Source organism: Periplaneta americana, chromosome 12 (assembly GCF_040183065.1).
Source record: "Periplaneta americana isolate PAMFEO1 chromosome 12, P.americana_PAMFEO1_priV1, whole genome shotgun sequence".
Classification (NCBI taxonomy): Eukaryota; Metazoa; Arthropoda; class Insecta; order Blattodea; family Blattidae; genus Periplaneta; species Periplaneta americana.
Genome location: NC_091128.1, coordinates 15,548,439 through 15,576,028, shown reverse-complemented (window position 1 = coordinate 15,576,028; position 27,590 = coordinate 15,548,439). Strand labels below are relative to the sequence as shown.

At 43.4% G+C, this 27,590-nt stretch overlaps 2 non-coding genes across 2 annotated transcripts; both read left to right on the top strand.

Moving 5' to 3' along the window:
- The first annotated feature begins 555 nt into the window (after window positions 1–555).
- On the top strand, window positions 556–627 carry TRNAN-GUU (transfer RNA asparagine (anticodon GUU)). Its single transcript has one exon. It is a non-coding gene; the product is annotated as a tRNA-Asn (tRNA).
- Window positions 628–17,926: 17,299 nt separating this feature from the next.
- On the top strand, window positions 17,927–17,998 carry TRNAN-GUU (transfer RNA asparagine (anticodon GUU)). The gene has a single exon. It is a non-coding gene; the product is annotated as a tRNA-Asn (tRNA).
- The last annotated feature ends 9,592 nt before the right edge of the window (window positions 17,999–27,590 follow it).

Below are 27,590 nucleotides of genomic sequence, written 5' to 3'. Positions count from 1 at the left end.
AGTGGTAGAGCGTTACTACGTTAAACCAAAAGTCCCGGGTTCGATACCCGGCTCCGGAACAATTTTTCCCTCAAATTATTCAAATCAACTTTACAGGGATTTATACCTGAAATCATGATTTGCGTAATACACGTCACAGTTCGTTAACAGAAAACCACAATTTAAGTCACACGGAGTTAGTGTGCACTCGACGTTGTTTGCTTGACGGTTGTCATCCCACTTTGAGGTCTGTGGATAAAGAGGGAAAAATTGGATCGGTGTGGGTTAGAGTTCCCGAGTAGCTCAGTGGTAGAGCGTTGGTACGTTAAAACAAAGGTACCGCGTTCGATAACCGGCTCCGGAACAATTTTTCCCTCGTAATTATTCAAATCAACTTTACAGGGGTCATACCTGAAATCTTGATTTGCATAATACACGTCACTGTTCGTTAAAAGAAAACCACAATTTAAGTCACACGGAGTTAGTGTGCACTCGAAGTTGGTTGCTTGACGTTTGTCAGCCCACTTGGAGGTCTGTGGATATAGAAGGAAAAATTGGATCTGTGTCGGTTAGAGTTCCCGAGTAGCTCAGTGGTAGAGCGTTGGTACGTTAAACCAAAGGTCCCGGGTTCGATTCCCGGCTCCGGAACAATTTCTCCTTCGAAATTATTCAAATCAACTTTACAGGGAGTTATACCTGAAATCATGATTTGAATAATACACGTCACTGTTCGTTAACAGAAAACCACAATTTAAGTCACAAGGAGTTAGTGTGCACTCGAAGTTGGTTGCTTGATGGTTGTCAGCTCACTTTGAGTTCTGTAGATATAGAGGGAAAAATTGGATTGGTGTCGGTTAGAGTTCCCGAGAAGCTCAGTGGTAAGGCGTTGATACGTTAAACCAAAGGTCCCGGGTTCGATACCCGGCTCCGGAACAATTTTTCCCTCGAAATTATTCAAAGCAACTTTACAGGGAGTTATTCCTGAAATCTTGATTTGCATAATACACGTCATTCTTCGTTAACAGAAAACCACAATTTAAGTCATACGGGGTTAGTGTTCATTCGAATTTGGTTGCTTGACGGTTGTCAGCCCAGTTTGAGGTCTGTGGATATAGAGGGAAAAATTGGATCGGTGTGGGTTAGAGTTCCCGAGTAGCTCAGTGGTAGAGCGTTGGTACGTTAAACCAAAGGTCCCGGGTTCGATACCCGGCTCCGGAAAAATTTTTCCCTCGAAATTATTCAAATCAACTTTACAGGCATTTATACCTGAAATCTTGATTTGCATAATACACGTCACTGTTCGTTAACATAAAACAACAATTTAAGTCACACGGAGTTAGTGTGCACTCGAAGTTGGTTGCATGACGGTTGTCTGCCCACTTTGAGGTCTGTGGATATAGAGGGAAAAATTGGATCGGTGTCGGTTAGAGTTCCATAGTAGCTCAGTGGTAGAGCATTGGTACGTTAAACCAAAAATCCCGGGTTCGATACCCGGCTCCGGAACAATTTTTCCCTCGAAATTATTCAAATCAACTTTACAGGGAGTTATACCTGAAATCTTGATTTGCATAATACACGTCACTGTTCGTTAACAGAAAACCACAATTTAAGTCACACGGAGTTAGTGTGCACTCGAAGTTGGTTGCTTGACGGTTGTCAGCCCACTTTGAGGTCCGTAGATATAGAGGGAAAATTGGATCGGTATCGGTTAGAGTTCCCGAGTAGCTCAGTGGTGGAGCGTTTGTACGTTAAACCAAAGGTCCCGGGTTCGTTACCCGGCTCCGGAACAATCTTTCTCTCGAAATTATTCAAATCATTTTTACATTGAGTCATACATGAAATCTTGATTTCCATAATACACGTCAATGTTCGTTAACAGAAAACCACAATTTAAGTCACACGGAGTTAGTGTGCACTCGAAGATGGTTGCTTGACTGTTGTCAGCCAATTTGAGGTCCGTGGATATAGAGGGAAAAATTGGATCGGTGTCGGTTAGAGTTCCCGAGTAGCTCAGTGATAGAGCGTTGGTACGTTAAAACAAAGGTCCCGCGTTCGATACCCGGCTCCGGAACAATTTTTCCCTCGAAATTATTCAAATCAACTTTACAGGGAGTCATACCTGAAATCTTGATTTGCATAATACACGTCACTGTTCGTTAACAGAAAACCACAATTTAAGTCATACGGAGTTAGTGTGCACTCGAAGTTGTTTGCTTGACGGTTGTCAGCCCACTTTGAGGTCTGTAGATATAGAGGGAAAAATTGGATCGGTGTCGGTTAGAGTTCCCGAGTAGCTCAGTGGTATAGCGTTGGTACGTTAAACCAAAGGTCCCGGGTTCGTTACCCGGCTCCGGAACAATTTTTCTCTCGAAATTATTCAAATCAACTTTACTTTGAGTCATACCTGAAATCTTGATTTCCATAATACACGTCACTGTTCGTTAACAGAAAACCACAATTTAAGTCACACGGAGTTAGTGTGCACTCGAAGATGGTTTGCTTGACAGTTGTCAGCCCACTTTGAGTTCTGTGGATAAAGAGGGAAAAATTGGATCGGTGTAGGTTAGAGTTCCCGAGTAGCTCAGTGGTAGAGCATTGGTACCTTAAACCAATGATCCCTGGTTCGATACCCGGCTCCGGAACAATTTTTCCCTCGAAATTATTCAAATCAACTTTACAGGGAGTTATACCTGAAATCTTGATTTGCATAATACACGTCACTGTTCGTTAACACAAGACCACAATTTAGGTCACACGGAGTTATTGTGCATTCGGAGATGGTTGCTTGACGGTTGTCAGCCCAATTTGAGGTCCGTGGATATAGAGGGAGAAATTGGATCGGTGTCGGTTAGAGTTCCCGAGTAGCTCAGTGGTAGAGTGTTAGTACGTTAAACCAAAGGTCCCGGGTTCGATACCCGGCTCTGATAACGTCACTGTACGTTAAAGAAAACCACAATTTAAGACACACGGAGTTAGTGTGCACTCGAAGTTGGTTGCTTGACGTTTGTCTGCCCACTTTGATGTCTGTAGATATAGAGGGAAAAATTGGATCGGTGTCGGTTAGAGTTCTCGAGTAGCTCAGTGGTAGAGCGTTGGTACGTTAAACAAAAGGTCCCGGGTTCGATTCCCGGCTCCGGAACAATTTTTCCTCGAAATTATTCAAATCAACTTTACAGGGATTTATACTTGAAATCTTGATTTGCATAAAACACGTCACTGTTCGTTAACAGAAAACCACAATTTAAGTCACACGGAGTTAGTGTGCACTCGACGTAGGTTGCATGACGGTTGTCAGACCACTTTGAGGTCTGTGGATATAGAGGGAAAAATTGGATCGGTGTCTGTTAGAGTTCCAGAGTAGCTCAGTAGTAGAGATTTGGTACGTTAAACCAAAGGTCCCAGGTTCGATACCCGGCTTAGAAACAATTTTTCCCTCGAAATTATTCAAATCAACTTTACAGGGAGTCATACCTGAAATCTTGATTTGCATAATACACGTCACTGTTCGTTAACGGAAAACCACAATTTAAGTCACACGGAGTTAGTGTGCACTCGAATTTGGTTGCTTGACGGTTGTCAGCCCAATTTGAGGTCTGTAGATATAGATGGAAAAATTGGATCGGTGTCGGTTAGAGTTCCCGAGTAGCTCAGTGGTGGAGCGTTGGTACATTAATCCAAAGGTCCCGGGTTCGATAACCGTCTCCGGAAAAATTTTTCTCTCGAAATTATTTAAATCAACTTTACAGGGAATCATATCTGAAATCTTGATTTCCATAATACACGTCACTGTTCGTTAACAGCAAACCACAATTTAAGTCACACGGAGTTAGTGTGCACTCGAAGATGGTTGCTTGACGGTTTCAGCCCAATTTGAGGTCCGTGGATATAGAGGGAAAAATTGGATCGGTGTCGTTTAGAGTTCTCTAGTACCTCTGTGGTAGAGCGTTGGTACGTTAAACCAAAGGTCCCGGGTTCGATACCCGGCTCCGGGACAATTTTTCTCTCGAAATTATTCAAATCAACTTTACAGGGAGTCATACCTGAAATCTTGATTTGCATAATACTCGTCACTGTTCGTTAACAGAAAACCACAATTTAAGTCACACGGAGTTAGTGTGCACTCGAAGTTGGTTGTTTGACGGTTGTCAGCGCACTCTGAGATCTGTGGATATATAGGGAAAAATTGGATCGGTGTCGGTTAGAGTTCCCGAGTAGCTCAGTGGTAGAGCGTTGGTACGCTAAAACAAAGGTCCCGCGTTCGATACCCGGCTCCGAAACAATTTTTCCCTCGAAATTTTTCAAATCAACTTTACAGGAATTCATACCTGGAATCTTGATTTGCATAATACACGTCACTGTTCGTTAACAGAAAACCACAATTTACGTCACACGGAGTTAGTGCGCACGCGACGTTGGTTGCTTGACGGTTGTCAGCCCACTTTGAGGTCTGAGGATATAGAGGGAAAAATTGAATCGGTGTCGGTTAGAGTTCCCGAGTAGCTCAGTGGTAGAGCGTCGAAACGTTAAACCAAAGGTCCCGGGTTCGATACCCGGCTCCGGAACAATTTTTCCCTCGAAATTATTCAAATCAACTTTACAGGGTATTATACATGAAATCTTGATTTGCATAATACACGTCACTGTTCGTTAACAGAAGACTACAATTTAAGTCATACGGAGTTAGTGTGCACTCGAAGTAGTTTGCTTGACGGTTGTCAGCCCACTTTGAGTTCTGTAGATATAGAGGAAAAAATTGGATCGGTGTCGGTTAGAGTTCCCGAGTAGCTCAGTGGTAGAGCGTTGGTACGTTAAACCAAAGGTCCCGGGTTCGTTAGCCGGCTCCGGAACAATCTTTCTCTCGAAATTATTCAAATCAACTTTACTTTGAGTCATACCTGAAATCTTGATTTCCATAATACACGTCACTGTTCGTTAACAGAAAACCACAATTTAAGTCACACGGAGTTAGTGTGCACTCGAAGATGGTTTGCTTGACAGTTGTCAGCCCACTTTGAGTTCTGTGGATAAAGAGGGAAAAATTGGATCGGTGTAGGTTAGAGTTCCCGAGTAGCTCAGTGGTAGAGCATTGGTACCTTAAACCAATGATCCCTGGTTCGATACCCGGCTCCGGAACATTTTTTCCCTCCAAATTATTCAAATCAACTTTACAGGGAGTTATACCTGAAATCCTGATTTGCATAATACACGTCACTGTTCGTTAACACAAGACCACAATTTAAGTCACACGAAGTTAGTGTGCATTCGAAGATGGTTGCTTGACGGTTGTCAGCCCAATTTGAGGTCCGTGGATATAGAGGGAGAAATTGGATCGGTGTCGGTTAGAGTTCCCGAGTAGCTCAGTGGTAGAGTGTTAGTACGTTAAACCAAAGGTCCCGGGTTCGATACCCGGCTCCGATAACGTCACTGTACGTTAAAGAAAACCACAATTTAAGACACACGGAGTTAGTGTGCATTCGAAGTTGGTTGCTTGACGGTTGTCTGCCCACTTTGAGGTCTGTAGATATAGAGGAAAAAATTGGATCGGTGTCGGTTAGAGTTCCCGAGTAGCTCAGTGGTAGAGCGTTGGTACGTTAAACCAAAGGTCCCGGGTTTGATACCCGGCTCCGGAACAATTTTTCCTCGAAATTACTCAAATCAACTTTACATTGAGATATACCTGAAATCTTGATTTGCATAATACACGTCACTGTTCGTTAACAGAAAACCACAATTTAAGTCAAACGGAGTTAGTGTGCACTCGACGTAGGTTGCATGACGATTGTCAGACCACTTTGAGGTCTGTGGATATAGAGGGAAAAATTGGATCGGTGTCTGTTAGAGTTCCAGAGTAGCTCAGTGGTAGAGCTTTGGTACGTTAAACCAAAGGTCCCAGGTTCGATACCCGGCTTCGAAACAATTTTTCCCTCGAAATTATTCAAATCAACTTTACAGTGAATCATATCTGATATCTTGATTTCCATAATACACGTCACTGTTCGTTAACAGCAAACCACAAATTAAGTCACACGGAGTTAGTGTGCACTCGAAGTTGGTTTGCTTGACGGTTGTCAGCCCACTTTGAGGTCTGTGGATATAGAGGGAAAATTTGGATCGGTGTAGGTTAGAGTTCCCGAGTAGATCTGTGGTAGAGCATTGGTACGTTAAACCAAAGATCCCGGGTTCGATACCCGGTCCCGGAAATATTTTTCCCTCGAAATTATTCTAATCAAATTTATAGGGACTTATACCTGAAATCTTGATTTGCATAATACACGTCACTGTTCGTTAACACAAGACCAGAATTTGAGTTACACGGAGTTAGTGTGCACTCGAAGATGGTTGCTTGACGGTTTCAGCCCAATTTGAGGTCCGTGGATATAGAGGGAAAAATTGGATCGGTGTCGGTTAGAGTTCCCTAGTAGCTCTGTGGTAGAGCGTTGGTACGTTAAACCAGAGGTCCCGGGTTCGATACCCGGCTCCGAGACAATTTTTCTCTCGAAATTATTCAAATCAACTTTACAGGGAGTCATACCTGAAATCTAGATTTGCATAATACTCGTCACTGTTCGTTAACAGAAAACCACAATTTAAGTCACACGGAGTTAGTGTGCACTCGAAGTTGGTTGTTTGACGGTTGTCAGCGCACTCTGTGATCTGTGGATAAATAGGCAAAAATTGGATCGGTGTCGGTTACAGTTCCCGAGTAGCTCAGTGTTAGAGCGTTAGTACGTTAAACCAAAGGTCCCGGGATCGATACCCGGCTCCGGAACAATTTTTCCCTCGAAAATAATCAAATCAATTTTACAGGGAGTTATACCTGAAATCTTGATATGCATAATACACGTCACTGTTCGTTAACAGAAAACCACAATTTACGTCACACGGAGTTAGTGTGCACGCGACGTTGGTTGCTTGACGGTTGTCAGCCCACTTTGAGGTCTGTGGATATAGAGGGAAAAATTGGATCGGTGTCGGTTAGAGTTCCCGAGTAGCTCAGTGATAGAGCGATGGTACGTTAAAACAAAGGTCCCGCGTTCGATACCCGGCTCCGGAACAATTTTTCCCTCGAAATTATTCTAATCAACTTTATAGGGATTTATACCTGAAATCTTGATTTGCATAATACACTTCACTGTTCGTTAACACAAGACCACAATTTAAGTCAAACGGACTTAGTGTGCACTCGAAGATAGTTGCTTGACGGTTGTCAGCCCAATTTGAGGTCCGTGGATATAGAGAGAAAAATTGGATCGGTGTCGGTAAGAGTTCCCGAGTAGGTCAGTGGTAGAGCGTTGGTACGTTAAACAAAAGGTCCCGGGTTCGATACCTGGCTCCGGAACACTTTTTCCCTCGAAATTATTCAAATCAACTTTACAGGGAGTTATACATGAAATCTTGATTTGCATAATACACGTCACTGTTCGTTAACACAAGACCACAATTTAAGTCACACGGACTTACTGTGCACTCGAAGATAGTTCATAGACGGTTGTCAGCCCAATTTGAGGTCTGTGGATATAGAGGGAAAAATTGGATCGGTGTGGGTTAGAGTTCCCGAGTAGCTCAGTGGTAGAGCGTTGGTACGCTAAAACAAAGGTCCCGCGTTCGATACCCGGCTCCGAAACAATTTTTCCCTCGAAATTTTTCAAATCAACTTTACAGGAATTCATACCTGGAATCTTGATTTGCATAATACACGTCACTGTTCGTTTAAAGAAAACCACAATTTAAGTCACACGGAGTTAGTGTGCAATCGACGTTGGTTGCTTGACGGTTGTCATTCCAATTTGAGGTCTGTGGATATAGAGGGAAAAATTGGATCGATGTGGGTTAGAGTTCCCGAGTAGCTCAGTGGTAGAGCATTGGTACGTTAAACCAAAGATCCCAGGTTCGATACCCGGCTCCGGAAAAATTTTTCCCTCGAAATTATTCTAATCAATTTTATAGGGATTTATACCTGAAATCTTGATTTGCATAATACACGTCACTGTTCGTTAACACAAGACCACAATTTAAGTCACACGGACTTACTGTGCACTCGAAGATAGTTCCTAGACGGTTGTCAGCCCAATTTGAGGTCCGTCGATATAGAGAGAAAAATTGGATCGGTGTCGGTAAGAGCTCCCGAGTAGCTCAGTGGTAGATCGTTGGTACGTTAAACCAAAGTTCCCGGGTTCGAAACCCGGCTCCGGAACACTTTTTTTCCCTCGAAATTATTTAAATCAACTTTACAGGGAGTTATACATGAAATCTTGATTTGCACAATACACGTCACTGTTCGTTAACAGAAAACCACAATTTAAGTCACAAGGAGATAGTGTGCACTCGAAGTTGGTTGCTTGATGGTTGTCAGCTCACTTTGAGTTCTGTAAATATAGAGGGGAAAATTGGATCGGTGTCGGTTAGAGTTCCCGAGTAGCTCAGTGGTAGAGCGTTGGTACGTTAAAACAAAGGTCCCGCGTTCGATACCCGGCTTCGGAACAATTTTTCCCTCGAAATTATTCAAATCAACTTTACAGGGATTCATACCTGAAATCTTGATTTCCATAATACCCGTCACTGTTCGTTAACAGAAAACCACAATTTAAGTCACACGGATTAAGTGTGCACTCGAAGATGGTTGCTTGACGGTTTCAGCCCAATTTGAGGTCCGTGGATACAGAGGGAAAAATTGGATCGGTGTCGGTTAGAGTTCCCGAGTAGCTCTGTGGTAGAGCGTTGGTACGTAAAACCAAAGGTCCCGGATTCGATACCCGGCTCCGGGACAATTTTTCTCTCGAAATTATTCAAATCAACTTTACAATGAGTCATACCTGAAATCTTGATTTGCATAATACTCGTTCACTGTTCGTTAACAGAAAACCACAATTTAAGTCACACGGAGTTAGTGTGCACTCGAAGTTGGTTGCTTGACGGTTTTCAGCGCATTCTGAGGTCTGTGGATATAGAGGGAAAAATTGGATCGGTGTCGGTTAGAGTTCCCGAGTAGCTCAGTGGTAGAGCGTTGGTACGTTAAACCAAATGTCCCGGGTTCGATACCCGGCTCCGGAACAATTTTTCCCTCGAAATTATTCAAATCAACTTTACAGGGAGTTATACCTGAAATCTTGATTTGCATAATACGCGTCACTGTTCGTTAACAGAAAACCACAATTTAAGTCACAGCGAGTTAGTGTGCACTCGACCTTGGTTGCTTGACGGTTGTCAGCCCACTTTGAGGTCTGTGGTTATAGAGGGAAAAATTGGGTCGGTGTGGGTTAGAGTTCCCTAGTAGCTCTGTGGTTGAGCGTTGGTACTTTAAACCAAAGGTCCCGGGTTTGATACCCGGCTCCGAGACAATTCTTCTCTCGAAATTATTCAAATCAACTTTGCAGGGAGTCATACCTGAAATCTTGATTTGCATAATACTCGTCACTGTTCGTTAACAGAAAACCACAATTTAAGTCACACGGAGTTAGTGTGCACTCGAAGTTGGTTGTTTGACGGTTGTCAGCGCACACTGTGATCTGTGGATATATAGGGAAAATTGGATCGGTGTCGGTTAGAGTTCCCGAGTAGCTCAGTGGTAGAGCGTTAGTACGTTAAACCAAAGTTCCCGGGATTGACACCCGGCTCCGGAACAATTTTTCCCTCGAAAATAATCAAATCTACTTTACAGGGAGTTATACCTGAAATCTTGATATGCATAATACACGTCACTGTTCGTTAACAGAAAACCACAATTTACGTCACACGGAGTTAGTGCGCACGCGACGTTGGTTGCTTGACGGTTGTCAGCCCACTTTGAGGTCTGTGGATATAGAGGGAAAAATTGGATCGGTGTCGGTTAGAGTTCCCGAGTAGCTCAGTGGTAGAGCGTTAGTACGTTAAAACAAAGGTCCCCCGTCCGATACCCGGCTCCGGAACAATTTTTCCCTCGAAATTATTCAAATCTACTTTACAGGGAGTCATACCTGAAATCTAGATTTGCATAATACACGTCACTGTTCGTTAAAAGAAAACCACAATTTAAGTCACACGGAGTTAGTGTGCACTCGACGTTGCTTGCTTGACGGTTGTCAGCGCACTCTGAGGTCTGTGGATATAGAGGGAAAAATTGGATCGGTGTGGGTTAGAGTTCCCGAGTAGCTCAGTGGTAGAGCGTTGGTACGTTAAAACAAAGGTCCCGCGTTCGATACTCGGCTTCGGAACAATTTTTCCCTCGAAATTATTCAAATCAACTTTACAGGGAGTCATACCTGAAATCTTGATTTCAATAATACCCGTCACTGTTCGTTAACAGAAAACCACAATTTAAGTCACACGGATTTAGTGTGCACTCGAAGATGGTTGCTTGACGGTTTCAGCCCAATTTGAGGTCCGTGGATACAGAGGGAAAAATTGGATCGGTGTCGGTTAGAGTTCCCGAGTAGCTCTGTGGTAGAGCGTTGGTACGTAAAACCAAAGGTCCCGGGTTCGATACCCGTCTCCGGAACAATTTTTCTCTCGAAATTATTCAAATCAACTTTACAATGAGTCATACCTGAAATCTTGATTTGCATAATACTCGTCACTGTTCGTTAACAGAAAACCACAATTTAAGTCACACGGAGTTAGTGTGCACTCGAAGTTGGTTGCTTGACGGTTTTCAGCGCATTCTGAGGTCAGTGGATATAGAGGGAAAAATTGGATCGGTGTCGGTTAGAGTTCCCGAGTAGCTCAGTGGTAGAGCGTTGGTACGTTAAACCAAATGTCCCGGGTTCGATACCCGGCTCCGGAACAATTTTTCCCTCGAAATTATTCAAATCAACTTTACAGGGAGTTATACCTGAAATCTTGATTTGCATAATACACGTCACAGTTCGTTAACAGAAAACCACAATTTAAGTCACAGCGAGTTAGTGTGCACTCGACCTTGGTTGCTTGACGGTTGTCAGCCCACTTTGAGGTCTGTGATTATAGAGGGAAAAATTGGGTCGGTGTGAGTTAGAGTTCCCGAGTAGCTCAGTGGTAGAGCGTTGGTACGTTAAAACAAAGGTCCCGCGTTCGATACCCGGCTCCGGAACAATTTTTCCCTCGAAATTATTAAAATCAACTTTACAGGGAGTTATACCTGAAATCTTGATTTGCATAATACACGTCACTGTTCGTTAACACAAGACCACAATTTAAGTCACACGGAGTTAGTGTGCATTCGAAGATGGTTGCTTGACGGTTGTCAGCCCAATTTGAAGTCCGTGGATATAGAGGGAAAAATTAGATCGGTGTCGGTTAGAGTTCCCCAGTAGCTCACTGGTAGAGCGTTCGTACGTTTAACAAAACGTCCCGGGTTCGATACCCGGCTCCGATACCGTCACTGTTTGTTAAAGAAAACCACAATTTAAGACACACGGAGTTAGTGTGCACTCGAAGTTGGTTGCTTGACGGTTGTCAGCCCACTTTGAGGTCTGTAGATGAAGAGGGAAAAAAAGGATCGGTGTCGGTTAGAGTTCCCGAGTAGCTCAGTGGTAGAGCGTTGGTACGTTAAACCAAATGTCCCGGTTCGATACCCGGCTCCGGAACAATATTTCCTCGAAATTATTCAAATCAACTTTACATGGAGTTATACCTGAAATCTTGATTTGCATAATACACGTCACTGTTCGTTAACAGAAAACCACAATTTAAGTCACACGGAGTTAGTGTGCACTCGACGTTGGTTGCTTGACGGTTGTCAGCCCACTTTGAGGTCTGTGGATATAGAGGGAAAACTTGGATCGGTGCCTGTTACAGTTACCGAGTAGCTCAGTGGTAGAGCGTTGGTACGTTAAACCAAAGGTCCCATGTTCGATACCCGGCTCCGGAACATTTTTTCCCTCGAAATTATTCAAATCAACTTAACAATGAGTCATACCTGAAATCTTGATTTGCATAATACTCGTCACTGTTCGTTAACAAAAAACCACAATTTAAGTCACACGGAGTTAGTGTACACTCGAAGATGGTTGCTTGACGGTTTTCATTGCACCCTGATGTCTGTGGATAAAGAGGGAAAAATTGGATCGGTGTCGGTTAGAGTTCCCGAGTAGCTCAGTAGTAGAGCGTTAGTACGTTAAACCATAGGTCCCGGGTTCGATACCCGGCTCCGGAACAATTTTTCCCTCGAAATTATTCAAATCAACTTAACAGGGAGTTATACCTGAAATCTTGATTTACATAATACACGTCACTGTTCGTTAACAGAAAACCACAATTTAAGTCACAAGAAGTTAGTGTGCACTCGAAGTTGGTTGCTTGATGGTTGTCAGCTCACTTTGAAGTCTGTAGATATAGAGGGAAAAATTGGATCGGTGTCGTTTAGTGTTGCCGAGTAGCTCAGTGGTAGAGCGTTGGTACGTTAATCCAAAGGTACTGGGTTCGATACCCGGCTCCGGAACAATTTTTCTCTCGAAATTATTCAAATCAACTTTACAGGGAGTCATACCTGTAATCTTGATTTCCACAACACACGTCACTGTTCGTTTACAGAAAACCACAATTTAAGTCACAAGAAGTTAGTGTGCACTCGAAGATGGTTTGCTTGACGGTTGTCACTCCACTTTGAGGTCTGTGGATATAGAGGGAAAAATTGGATCGGTGTAGGTGAGAGTTCCCGAGTAGCTCAGTGTTAGAGCATTGGTACGTTAAACCAAAGATCCCGGGGTCGATACCGGGCTCCGGAACAATTTTTCTCTCGAAATTATTCTAATCAATTTTATAGGGAGTTATACCTGAAATCTTGATTTGCATAATACACGTCACTGTTCGTTAACACAAGACCACAATTTAAGTCACACGGGGTTAGTGTGCACTCGAAGATGGTTGCTTGACTGTTGTCAGCCAATTTGAGGTCCGTGGATATAGAGGGAAAAATTGGATCGGTGTCGGTTAGAGTTCCCGAGTAGCTCAGTGGTAGAGCGTTAGTACGTTAAACCAAAGGTCCCGGGATTGACACCCGGCTCCGGAACAATTTTTCCCTCGAAAATAATCAAATCTACTTTACAGGGAGTTATACCTGAAATCTTGATATGCATAATACACGTCACTGTTCGTTAACAGAAAACCACAATTTACGTCACACGGAGTTAGTGCGCACGCGACGTTGGTTGCTTGACGGTTGTCAGCCCACTTTGAGGTCTGTGGATATAAAGGGAAAAATTGGATCGGTGTCGGTTAGAGTTCCCGAGTAGCTCAGTGGTAGAGCGTTGGTACGTTAAAACAAAGGTCCCCCGTCCGATACCCGGCTCCGGAACAATTTTTCCCTCGAAATTATTCAATTCTACTTTACAGGGAGTCATACCTGAAATCTAGATTTGCATAATACACGTCACTGTTCGTTAAAAGAAAACCACAATTTAAGTCACACGGAGTTAGTGTGCACTCGACGTTGCTTGCTTGACGGTTGTCAGCGCACTCTGAGGTCTGTGGATATAGAGGGAAAAATTGGATCGGTGTGGGTTAGAGTTCCCGAGTAGCTCAGTGGTAGAGCGTTGGTACGTTAAAACAAAGGTCCCGCGTTCGATACTCGGCTTCGGAACAATTTTTCCCTCGAAATTATTCAAATCAACTTTACAGGGAGTCATACCTGAAATCTTGATTTCAATAATACCCGTCACTGTTCGTTAACAGAAAACCACAATTTAAGTCACACGGATTTAGTGTGCACTCGAAGATGGTTGCTTGACGGTTTCAGCCCAATTTGAGGTCCGTGGATACAGAGGGAAAAATTGGATCGGTGTCGGTTAGAGTTCCCGAGTAGCTCTGTGGTAGAGCGTTGGTACGTAAAACCAAAGGTCCCGGGTTCGATACCCGTCTCCGGAACAATTTTTCTTTCGAAATTATTCAAATCAACTTTACAATGAGTCATACCTGAAATCTTGATTTGCATAATACTCGTCACTGTTCGTTAACAGAAAACCACAATTTAAGTAACACGGAGTTAGTGTGCACTCGAAGTTGGTTGCTTGACGGTTTTCAGCGCATTCTGAGGTCAGTGGATATAGAGGGAAAAATTGGATCGGTGTCGGTTAGAGTTCCCGAGTAGCTCAGTGGTAGAGCGTTGGTACGTTAAACCAAATGTCCCGGGTTCGATACCCGGCTCCGGAACAATTTTTCCCTCGAAATTATTCAAATCAACTTTACAGGGAGTTATACCTGAAATCTTGATTTGCATAATACACGTCACAGTTCGTTAACAGAAAACCACAATTTAAGTCACAGCGAGTTAGTGTGCACTCGACCTTGGTTGCTTGACGGTTGTCAGCCCACTTTGAGGTCTGTGATTATAGAGGGAAAAATTGGGTCGGTGTGAGTTAGAGTTCCCGAGTAGCTCAGTGGTAGAGCGTTGGTACGTTAAAACAAAGGTCCCGCGTTCGATACCCGGCTCCGGAACAATTTTTCCCTCGAAATTATTAAAATCAACTTTACAGGGAGTTATACCTGAAATCTTGATTTGCATAATACACGTCACTGTTCGTTAACACAAGACCACAATTTAAGTCACACGGAGTTAGTGTGCATTCGAAGATGGTTGCTTGACGGTTGTCAGCCCAATTTGAAGTCCGTGGATATAGAGGGAAAAATTAGATCGGTGTCGGTTAGAGTTCCCCAGTAGCTCACTGGTAGAGCGTTCGTACGTTTAACAAAAGGTCCCGGGTTCGATACCCGGCTCCGATACCGTCACTGTTTGTTAAAGAAAACCACAATTTAAGACACACGGAGTTAGTGTGTACTCGAAGTTGGTTGCTTGACGGTTGTCAGCCCACTTTGAGGTCTGTAGATGAAGAGGGAAAAAAAGGATCGGTGTCGGTTAGAGTTCCCGAGTAGCTCAGTGGTAGAGCGTTGGTACGTTAAACCAAATGTCCCGGTTCGATACCCGGCTCCGGAACAATATTTCCTCGAAATTATTCAAATCAACTTTACATGGAGTTATACCTGAAATCTTGATTTGCATAATACACGTCACTGTTCGTTAACAGAAAACCACAATTTAAGTCACACGGAGTTAGTGTGCACTCGACGTTGGTTGCTTGACGGTTGTCAGCCCACTTTGAGGTCTGTGGATATAGAGGGAAAACTTGGATCGGTGCCTGTTACAGTTACCGAGTAGCTCAGTGGTAGAGCGTTGGTACGTTAAACCAAAGGTCCCATGTTCGATACCCGGCTCCGGAACATTTTTTTCCTCGAAATTATTCAAATCAACTTAACAATGAGTCATACCTGAAATCTTGATTTGCATAATACTCGTCACTGTTCGTTAACAAAAAACCACAATTTAAGTCACACGGAGTTAGTGTACACTCGAAGATGGTTGCTTGACGGTTTTCATTGCACCCTGATGTCTGTGGATAAAGAGGGAAAAATTGGATCGGTGTCGGTTAGAGTTCCCGAGTAGCTCAGTAGTAGAGCGTTAGTACGTTAAACCATAGGTCCCGGGTTCGATACCCGGCTCCGGAACAATTTTTCCCTCGAAATTATTCAAATCAACTTAACAGGGAGTTATACCTGAAATCTTGATTTACATAATACACGTCACTGTTCGTTAACAGAAAACCACAATTTAAGTCACAAGAAGTTAGTGTGCACTCGAAGTTGGTTGCTTGATGGTTGTCAGCTCACTTTGAAGTCTGTAGATATAGAGGGAAAAATTGGATCGGTGTCGTTTAGTGTTGCCGAGTAGCTCAGTGGTAGAGCGTTGGTACGTTAATCCAAAGGTACTGGGTTCGATACCCGGCTCCGGAACAATTTTTCTCTCGAAATTATTCAAATCAACTTTACAGGGAGTCATACCTGTAATCTTGATTTCCACAACACACGTCACTGTTCGTTTACAGAAAACCACAATTTAAGTCACAAGAAGTTAGTGTGCACTCGAAGATGGTTTGCTTGACGGTTGTCACCCCACTTTGAGGTCTGTGGATATAGAGGGAAAAATTGGATCGGTGTAGGTGAGAGTTCCCGAGTAGCTCAGTGTTAGAGCATTGGTACGTTAAACCAAAGATCCCGGGGTCGATACCGGGCTCCGGAACAATTTTTCTCTCGAAATTATTCTAATCAATTTTATAGGGAGTTATACCTGAAATCTTGATTTGCATAATACACGTCACTGTTCGTTAACACAAGACCACAATTTAAGTCACACGGGGTTAGTGTGCACTCGAAGATGGTTGCTTGACTGTTGTCAGCCAATTTGAGGTCCCTGGATATAGAGGGAAAAATTGGATCGGTGTCGGTTAGAGTTCCCGAGTAGCTCAGTGATAGAGAGTAGGTACGTTAAAACAAAGGTCCCGCGTTCGATACCCGGCTCCGGAACAATTTTTCCCTCGAAATTATTCAAATCAACTTTACAGGGAGTCATACCTGAAATCTTGATTTGCATAGTACACGTCACTGTTCGTTAAAAGAAAACCACAATTTAAGGCACACGGAGTTAGTGTGCACTCGACGTTGGTTGCTTGACGGTTGTCAGCCCACTTTGAGGTCTGTGGATATAGAGGGAAAAATTGGATCGGTGTGGGTTAGAGTTCCCGAGTAGCTCAGTGGTAGAGCGTTGGTACGCTAAAACAAAGGTCCCGCGTTCGACACCCGGCTCCGAAACAATATTTCCCTCGAAATTTTTCAAATCAACTTTACAGGAAGTCATACCTGGAATCTTGATTTGCATAATACACGTCACTGTTCGTTAACAGAAAACCACAAATTAAGTCACACGGAGTTAGAGTGCACTCGAATTTGGTTTCCTTGACGGTTGTCAGCCCACTTTGAGGTCTGTGGATATAGAGGAAAAAATTGGATCGGTGTATGTTAGAGTTCCCGTGTAGCTCAGTGGTAGAGCATTGGTACGTTAAACCAAAGATCCCAGGTTCGATACCCGGCTCCGGAAAAATTTTTCCCTCGAAATTATTCTAATCAACTTTATAGGGATTTATACCTGAAATCTTGATTTGCATAATACACGTCACTGTTCGTTAACACAAGACCACAACTTAAGTCACACGGACTTAGTGTGCACTCGAAGATAGTTGCTTGACGGTTGTGAGCCCAATTTGAGGTCCGTGGATATAGAGAGAAAAATTGGATCGGTGGCGGTAAGAGTTCCCGAGTAGCTCAGTGGTAGAGCGTTGGTACGTTAAACCAAAGGTCCCGGGTTCGATACCCGGCTCCGGAACACTTTTTCCCTCGTAATTATTAAAATCAACTTTACAGGGAGTTATACATGAAATCTTGATTTGCCTAATACACTTCACTGTTCGTTAACAGAAAACCACAATTTAAGTCACAAGGAGATATTGTGCACTCGAAGTTGGTTGCTTGATGGTTGTCAGCTCAATTTGAGGTCTGTAGATATAGATGGAAAAATTGGATAGGTGTCGGTTAGAGTTCCCGAGTAGCTCAGTGGTAGAGCGTTGGTACGTTAATCCAAAGGTACCGGGTTCGATACCCGGCTCCGGAACTATTTTTACCTCGAAATTATTCAAATCAACTTTACAGGGAGTCATACCAGAAATCTTGTTTGCATAATACACGTCACTGTTCGTTAACAGAAAACCACAATTTAAGTCACACGGAGTTAGTGTGCACTCGAATTTGGTTTGCTTGACTGTTGTCAGCCCACTTCGGGGTCTGTGGATATAGAGGGAAAAATTGGATCGGTGTAGGTTAGAGTTCCCGAGTAGCTCAGTTGTAGAGCATTGGTACGTTAAACCAAAAATCCCGGTGTCGATACCCGGCTCCGGAACAATTTTTCCCTCGAAATTATTCTAATCAATTTTATAGGGAGTTATACATGAAATCTTGTTTTGCATAATACACGTCACTGTTCGTTAACACAAGACCACAATTTAAGTCACACGGAGTTAGTGTGCACTCGAAGATTGTTGCTTGACGGTTGTCAGCCCAATTTGAGTTCCGTGGATATAGAGGGAAAAATTGGATCGGTGTCGGTTAGAGTTCCCGAGTAGCTCAGTGGTAGAGCGTTGGTACGTTAAACCAAAGGTCCCGGGTTCGATACCCGGCTCAGGAAAAATTTTTCTCTCGAAAATATTCAAATCAACTTTACAGGAAATCATACCCGAAATCTTGATTTGCATAATACACGTCACTGTTCGTTAACAGAAAACCACAATTTAAGTCAAACGGAGTTAGTGTGCACTCGAAATTGGTTGCCTGACGGTTGTTAGCGCACCCTGAGGTCTGTGGATTTAGAGGGAAAAATTGGATCGGTGTCGGGTAGTGTTCCCGAATAGCTCAGTGGTAGAGCGTTGGTACGTTAAACCAAATGTCCCGGGGTCGATACCCGGCTCCGGAACAATTTTTCCCTCGAAATTATTCAAATCAACTTTACAGGGTATTATACATGAAATCTTGATTTGCATAATACACGTCACTGTTCGTTAACAGAAAACCACAATTTAAGTCATACGGAGTTAGTGTGCACTCGAAGTAGTTTGCTTGACGGTTGTCAGCCAACTTTGAGTTCTGTAGATATAGAGGGAAAAATTGAATCGGTGTCGGTTAGAGTTCCCGAGTAGCTCAGTGGTAGAGCGTTGGTACGTTAAACCAAAGTTCCCGGGTTCGTTACCCGGCTCCGGAACAATCTTTCTCTCGAAATTATTCAAATCAACTTTACTTTGAGTCATACCTGAAATCTTGATTTCCATAATACACGTCACTGTTCGTTAACAGAAAACCACAATTTAAGTCACACGGAGTTAGTGTGCACTCGAAGATGGTTTGCTTGACAGTTGTCAGCCCACTTTAAGTTCTGTGGATAAAGAGGGAAAAATTGGATCGGTGTAGGTTAGAGTTCCCGAGTAGCTCAGTGGTAGAGCATTGGTACCTTAAACCAATGATCCCTGGTTCGATACCCGGCTCCGGAACAATTTTTCCCTCCAAATTATTCAAATCAACTTTACAGGGAGTTATACCTGAAATCTTGATTTGCATAATACACGTCACTGTTCGTTAACACAAGACCACAATTTAAGTCACACGGAGTTAGTGTGCATTCGAAGATGGTTGCTTGACGGTTGTCAGCCCAATTTGAGGTCCGTGGATATAGAGGGAGAAATTGGATCGGTGTCGGTTAGAGTTCCCGAGTTGCTCAGTGGTAGAGCGTTGGTACGTTATTCCAAAGGTCCCGGGTTCGATAACCGGCTCCGGAAAAATTTTTCTCTCGAAATTATTTAAATCAAATTTACAGGGAATCATATCTGATATATTGATTTCCATAATGCACGTCACTGTTCGTTAACAGCAAACCACAATTTAAGTCACACGGAGTTAGTGTGCACTCGAAGTTGGTTTGCTTGACGGTTGTCAGCCCACTTTGAGGTCTGTGGATATAGAGGGAAAATTTGGATCGGTGTAGGTTAGAGTTCCCGAGTAGATCTGTGGTAGAGCATTGGTACGTTAAACCAAAGAACCCGGGTTCGATACCCGGTCCCGGAAATATTTTTCCCTCGAAATTATTCTAATCAAATTTATAGGGAGTTATACCTGAAATCTTGATTTGCATAATACACGTCACTGTTCGTTAACACAAGACCAGAATTTAAGTTACACGGAGTTAGTGTGCACTCGAAGATGGTTGCTTGACGGTTTCAGCCCAATTTGAGGTCCGTGGATATAGAGGGAAAAATTGGATCGGTGTCGGTTAGAGTTCCCTAGTAGCTCTGTGGTAGAGCGTTGGTACGTTAAACCAAAGGACCCGGGTTCGATACCCGGCTCCGAGACAATTTTTCTCTCGAAATTATTCAAATCAACTTTACAGGGAGTCATACCTGAAATCTTGATTTGCATAATACACGTCACTGTTCGTTAAAAGAAAACCACAATTTAAGTCACACGGAGTTAGTGTGCACTCGAAGTTGGTTGTTTGACGGTTGTCAGCGCACTCTGTGATCTGTGGATATATAGGGAAAAATTGGATCGGTGTCGGTTAGAGTTCCCGAGTAGCTCAGTGGTAGAGCGTTAGTACGTTAAACCAAAGGTCCCGGGATCGATACCCGGCTCCGGAACAATTTTTCCCTCGAAAATAATCAAATCTACTTTACAGGGAGTTATACCTGAAATCTTGATATGCATAATACACGTCACTGTTCGTTAACAGAAAACCACAATTTACGTCACACGGAGTTAGTGCGCACGCGACGTTGGTTGCTTCACGGTTGTCAGCCCACTTTGAGGTCTGTGGATATAGAGGGAAAAATTGGATCGGTGTCGGTTAGAGTTCCCGAGTAGCTCAGTGGTAGAGCGTTGGTACGTTAAAACAAAGGTCCACCTTCCGATACCCGGCTCCGGAACAATTTTTCCCTCGAAATTATTCAAATCAACTTTACAGGGAGTCATACCTGAAATCTAGATTTGCATAATACACGTCACTGTTCGTTAAAAGAAAACCACAATTTAAGTCACACGGAGTTAGTGTGCACTCGACGTTGCTTGCTTGACGGTTGTCAGCGCACTCTGAGGTCTGTGGATATAGAGAGAAAAATTGGATCGGTGTGGGTTAGAGTTCCCGAGTAGCTCAGTGGTAGAGCGTTGGTACGTTAAAACAAAGGTCCCGCGTTCGATACCCGGCTTCGGAATAATTTTTCCCTCGAAATTATTCAAATCAACTTTACAGGGAGTCATACCTGAAATCTTGATTTCCATAATACCCGTCAATGTTCGTTAACAGAAAACCACAATTTAAGTCACACTGATTTAGTGTGCACTCGAAGATGGTTGCTTGACGGTTGCAGCCCAATTTGAGGTCCGTGGATACAGAGGGAAAAATTGGATCGGTGTCGGTTAGAGTACCCGAGTAGCTCTGAGGTAGAGCGTTGGTACGTAAAACCAAAGGTCCCGGGTTCGATACCCGGCTCCGGGACAATTTTTCTCTCGAAATTATTCAAATCAACTTTACAATGAGTCATACCTGAAATCTTGTTTTGCATAATACTCGTCACTGTTCGTTAACAGAAAACCACAATTTAAGTCACACGGAGTTAGTGTGCACTCGACCTTGGTTGCTTGACGGTTGTCAGCCCACTTTGAGGTCTGTGGTTATAGATGGAAAAATTGGGTCGGTGTGGGTTAGAGTTCCCGAGTAGCTCAGTGGTAGAGCGTTGGTACGTTAAAACAAAGGTCCCGCGTTCGATACCCGGCTCCGGAACAATTTTTCCCTCGAAATTATTAAAATCAACTTTACAGGGAGTTATACTTGAAATCTTGATTTGCATAATACACGTCACTGTTCGTTAACACAAGACCACAATTTAAGTCACACGGAGTTAGTGTGCATTCGAAGATGGTTGCTTGACGGTTGTCAGCCCAATTTGAGGTCCGTGTATATAGAGGGAAAAATTAGATCGGTGTCGGTTAGAGTTCCCAAGTAGCTCACTGGTAGAGAGTTCGTACGTTAAACAAAAGGTCCCGGGTTCGATACCCGGCTCCGATACCGTCACTGTTTGTTAAAGAAAACCACAATTTAAGACACACGGAGTTAGTGTGCACTCGAAGTTGGTTGCTTGACGGTTGTCAGCCCACTTTGAGGTCTGTAGATAAAGAGGGAAAAAAAGGATCGGTGTCGGTTAGAGTTCCCGAGTAGCTCAGTGGTAGAGCGTTGGTACGTTAAACTAAATGTCCCGGGTTCGATACCCGGCTCCGGAACAATTTTTCCTCGAAATTATTCAAATCAACTTAACATGGAGTTATACCTGAAATCTTGATTTGCATAATACACCTCACTGTTCGTTAACAGCAAACCACAATTTAAGTCACACGGAGTTAGTGTGCACTCGACGTTGGTTGCTTGACGGTTGTCAGCCCACTTTGAGGTCTGTGGATATAGAGGGAAAATTTGGATCGGTGTCTGTTAGAGTTCCCGAGTAGCTCAGTGGTAGGGCGTTAGTACGTTAAACCAAAGGTCCCGGTTTCGATATCCGGCTTCGAAACAATTTGTCCCTCGAAATTATTCAAATCAACTTTACAGGGAGTCATACCTGAAATCTTGATTTGCATAATACTCGTCACTGTTCGTTAACAGAAAACCACAATTTAAGTCACACGGAGTTAGTGTGCACTCGAAGTTGGTTGCTTGACGGTTTTCAGCGCACTCTGAGGTCTGTGGATAAAGAGGGAAAAATTGGATCGGTGTCGGTTAGAGTTCCCGAGTAGCTCAGTGGTAGAGCGTTAGTACGTTAAACCAAAGGTCCCGGTTTCGATACCCGGCTCCGGAACAATTTTTCCCTCGAAAATATTCAAATCAACTTAACAGGGAGTTATACCTGAAATCTTGATTTACATAATACACGTCACTGTTCGTTAACAGAAAACCACAATTTAAGTCACAAAAAGTTAGTGTGCACTCAAAGTTGGTTGCCTGATGGTGGTCAGATCACTTTGAAATCTTTAGATATAGAGGGAAAAATTGGATCGGTGTCGGTTAGAGTTTCCGAGTAGCTCAGTGGTAGAGCGTTGGTACGTTAATCCAAAGGTACTGGGTTCGATACCCGGCTCCGGAACAATTTTTCTCTCGAAATTATTCAAATCAACTTTACAGGGAGTCATACCTGAAATCTTGATTTCCACAACACACGTCACTGTTCGTTAACAGAAAACCACAATTTAAGTCACACGGAGTTAGTGTGCACTCGAAGTTGGTTTGCTTGACGGTTGTCACCCCACTTTGAGGTCTGTGGATATAGAGGGAAAAATTGGATCGGTGTAGGTGAGAGTTCCCGAGTAGCTCAGTGTTAGAGCATTGGTACGTTAAACCAAAGAACCCGGGGTCGATACAAGGCTCCGGAACAATTTTTCTCTCGAAATTATTCTAATCAATTTTATAGGGAGTTATGCCTGAAATCTTGATTTGCATAATACACGTCTTGTTCGTTAACACAAGACCACAATTTAAGTCACACGGAGTTAGTGTGCACTCGAAGATGGTTGCTTGACTGTTGTCAGCCAATTTGAGGTCCGTGGATATAGAGGGAAAAATTGGATCGGTGTCGGTTAGAGTTCCCGAGTAGCTCAGTGATAGAGCGTTGCTACGTTAAACAAAGGTCCCGCGTTCGATACCCGGCTCCGGAACAATTTTTCCCTCGAAATTATTCAAATCAACTTTACAGGGAGTCATACCTGAAATCTTGATTTGCATAGTACACGTCACTGTTCGTTAAAAGAAAACCACAATTTAAGGCACACGGAGTTAGTGTGCACTCGACGTTGGTTGCTTGACGGTTGTCAGCCCACTTTGAGGTCTGTGGATATAGAGGGAAAAATTGGATCGGTGTGGGTTAGAGTTCCCGAGTAGCTCAGTGGTAGAGCGTTGGTACGCTAAAACAAAGGTCCCGCGTTCGATACCCGGCTCCGAAACAATTTTTCCCTCGAAATTTTTTAAATCAACTTTACAGGAATTCATACCTGGAATCTCGATTTGCATAATACACGTCACTGTTCGTTTAAAGAAAACCACAATTTAAGTCACACGGAGTTAGTGTGCACACGACGTTGGTTGCTTGACGGTTGTCAGCCCACTTTGAGGTCTGTGGATATAGAGGGAAAAATTGGATCGATGTGTGTTATAGTTCCCGAGTAGCTCAGTGGTAAAGCGTTGAAACGTTAAACCAAAGGTCACGGGTTCGATACCCGGCTACGGAACTATTTTTACCTCGAAATTATTCAAATCAACTTTACAGGGAGTCATACCAGAAATCTTGATTTGCATAATACACGTCACTGTTCGTTAACACAAGACCACAATTTAAGTCACACGGACTAAGTGTGCACTCGAAGATAGTTGCTTGACGGTTGTCAGCCCAATTTGAGGTCCGTGGATATAGAGAGAAAAATTGGATCGGTGTCGGATAGAGTTCCCGAGTAGCTCAGTGGTAGAGCGTTGGTACGTTAAACCAAAGGTCCCGGGTTCGATAACCGGCTCCGGAACACATTTTCCCTCGTAATTATTAAAATGAACTTTACAGGCAGTTATACATGAAATCTTGATTTGCATAATACACGTCACTGTTCCTTAACAGAAAACCACAATTTAAGTCACAAGGAGATAGTGTGCACTCGAAGTTGGTTGCTTGATGGTTGTCAGCTCACTTTGAGGTCTGTAGATATAGATGGAAAAATTGGATCGGTGTCGGTTAGAGTTCCCGAGTAGCTCAGTGGTAGAGCGTTGGTACGTTAATCCAAAGGTACCGGGTTCGATACCCGGCTCCGGAACTATTTTTACCTCGAAATTATTCAAATCAACTTTACAGGGAGTCATACCAGAAATCTTGTTTGCATAATACCCGTCACTGTTCGTTAACAGAAAACCACAATTTAAGTCACACGGAGTTAGTGTGCACTCGAAGTTGGTTGCTTGACGGTTTTCAGCGCATTCTGAGGTCTGTGGATATAGAGGGAAAAATTGGATCGGTGTCGGTTAGAGGTCCCGAGTAGCTCAGTGGTAGAGCGTTGGTACGTTAAACCAAATGTCCCGGGTTCGATACACGGCTCCGGAACAATTTTTCCCTCGAAATTATTCAAATCAACTTTACAGGGAGTTATACCTGAAATCTTGATTTGCATAATACACGTCACTGTTCGTTAACAGAAAACCACAATTTAAGTCACAGGGAGTTAGTGTGCACTCGACCTTGGTTGCTTGACGGTTGTCAGCCCACTTTGAGGTCTGTGGTTATAGAGGGAAAAATTGGATCGGTGTGGGTTAGAGTTCCCGAGTAGCTCAGTGGTAGAGCGTTGGTACGTTAAACCAAAGGTCCCGTGTTCGTTACCCGGCTCCGGAACAATCTTTCTCTCGAAATTATTCAAATCAACTTTACTTTGAGTCATACCTGAAATCTTGATTTCCATAATACACGTCACTGTTCGTTAACAGAAAACTACAATTTAAGTCACACGGAGTTAGTGTGCACTTGAAGATGGTTTGCTTGACAGTTGTCAGCCCACTTTGAGTTCTGTGGATAAAGAGGGAAAAATTGGATCGGTGTAGGTTAGACTTCCCGAGTAGCTCAGTGGTAGAGCATTGGTACCTTAAACCAATGATCCCTGGTTCGATACACGGCTCCGGAACAATTTTTCCCTCGAAATTATGCAAATCAACTTTACAGGGAGTCATATCTGAAATCTTGATTTCCATAATACACGTCACTGTTCGTTAACAGCAAACCACAAATTAAGTCACACGGAGTTAGTGTGCACTCGAAGTTGGTTTGCTTGACGGTTGTCAGCCCACTTTGAGGTCTGTGGATATAGAGGGAAAATTTGGATCGGTGTAGGTTAGATTTCCCGAGTAGATCTGTGGTAGAGCATTGGTACGTTAAACCAAAGATCCCGGGTTCGATACCCGGTCCCGGAAATATTTTTCCCTCGAAATTATTCTAATCAAATTTATAGGGAGTTATACCTGAAATCTTGATTTGCATAATACACGTCACTGTTCGTTAACACAAGACCAGAATTTAAGTCACACGGAGTTAGTGTGCACTCGATGATGGTTGCTTGACGGTTTCAGCCCAATTTGAGGTCCGTGGATATAGAGGGAAAAATTGGATCGGTGTCGGTTAGAGTTCTCTAGTAGCTCTGTGGTAGAGCGTTGGTACGTTAAACCAAAGGTCCCGGGTTCGATACCCGGCTCCGGAACAATTTTTCCCTCGAAAATATTCAAATCAACTTTACAGGGAGTTATACCTGAAATCTTGATATGCATAATACACGACACTGTTCGTTAACAGAAAACCACAATTTACGTCACACGGAGTTAGTGTGCACGCGACGTTGGTTGCTTGACGGTTGTCAGCCCACTTTGAGGTCTGTGGATATTGAGGGAAAAATTGGATCGGTGTCGGTTAGAGTTCCCGAGTAGCTCAGTGGTAGAGCGTTGGTACGTTAAAACAAAGGTCCCCCGTCCGATACCCGGCTCCGGAACAATTTTTCCCTCGAAATTATTCAAATCAACTTTACAGGGAGTCATACCTGATATCTAGATTTGCATAAAACTCGTCAGTGTTCGTTAAAAGAAAACCACAATTTAAGTCACACGGAGTTAGTGTGCACTCGACGTTGCTTGCTTGACGGTTGTCAGCGCACTCTGAGGTCTGTGGATATAGAGGGAAAAATTGGATCGGTGTGGGTTAGAGTTCCCGAGTAGCTCAGTGGTAGAGCGTTGGTACGTTAAAACAAAGGTCCCGCGTTCGATACCCGGCTTCGGAACAATTTTTCCCTCGAAATTATTCAAATCAACTTTACAGGGAGTCATAACTGAAATCTTGATTTCCATAATACCCGTCACTGTTCGTTAACAGAAAACCACAATTTAAGTTACACGGATTTAGTGTGCACTCGAAGATGGTTGCTTGACGGTTTCAGCCCAATTTGAGGTCCGTGGATACAGAGGGAAAAATTGGATCGGTGTCGGTTAGAGTTCCCGAGTAGCTCTGTGGTAGAGCGTTGGTACGTAAAACCAAAAGTCCCGGGTTCGATACCCGGCTCCGGGACAATTTTTCTCTCGAAATTATTCAAAACAACTTTACAATGAGTCATACCTGAAATCTTGATTTGCATAATACTCGTCACTGTTCGTTAACAGAAAACCACAATTTAAGTCACACGGAGTTAGTGTGCACTCGAAGTTGGTTGCTTGACAGTTTTCAGCGCATTCTGAGGTCTGTGGATATAGAGGGAAAAATTGGATCGGCGTCGGTTAGAGTTCCCGAGTAGCTCAGTGGTAGAGCGTTGGTACGTTAAACCAAATGTCCCGGGTTCGATACCCGGCTCCGGAACAATTTTTCCCTCGAAATTATTCAAATCAACTTTACAGGGAGTTATACCTGAAATCTTGATTTGCATAATACACGTCACTGTTCGTTAACAGAAAACCACAATTTAAGTCACAAGAAGTTAGTGTGCACTCGAAGTTGGTTGCTTGATGGTTGTCAGCTCACTTTGAAGTCTGTAGATATGGAGGAAAAAATTGGATCGGTGTCGGTTAGAGTTGCCGAGTAGCTCAGTGGTAGAGCGTTGGTACGTTATTCCAAATTACTGGGTTCGATACCCGGCTCCGGAACAATTTTTGTCTCGAAATTATTCAAATCAACTTTACAGGGAGTCATACCTGAAATCTTGATTTCCAAAACACACGTCACTGTACGTTAAGAGAAAACCACAATTTAAGTCACAAGGAGTTAGTGTGCACTCGAAGTTGGTTTGCTTGACGGTTGTCACCCCACTTTGAGGTCTGTGGATATAGAGGGAAAAATTGGATCGGTGTAGGTTAGGGTTCCCGAGTAGCTCAGTGTTAGAGCATTGGTACGTTAAACCAAAGATCCCGGGGTCGATACCCGGCTCCGGAACAATTTTTCTCTCGAAATTATTCTAATCAATTTTATAGGGAGTTATACCTGAAACCTTGATTTGCATAATACACGTCACTGTTCGTTAACACAAGACCACAATTTAAGTCACACGGAGTTAGAGTGCACTCGAAGATGGTTGCTTGAGAGTTGTCAGCTCACTTTGAGGTCTGTAGATATTGAGGGAAAAATTGGATCGGTGTCGGTTAGAGTTCCCGAGTAGCTCAGTGGTAGAGCGTTGGTACGTTAATCCAAAGGTACCGG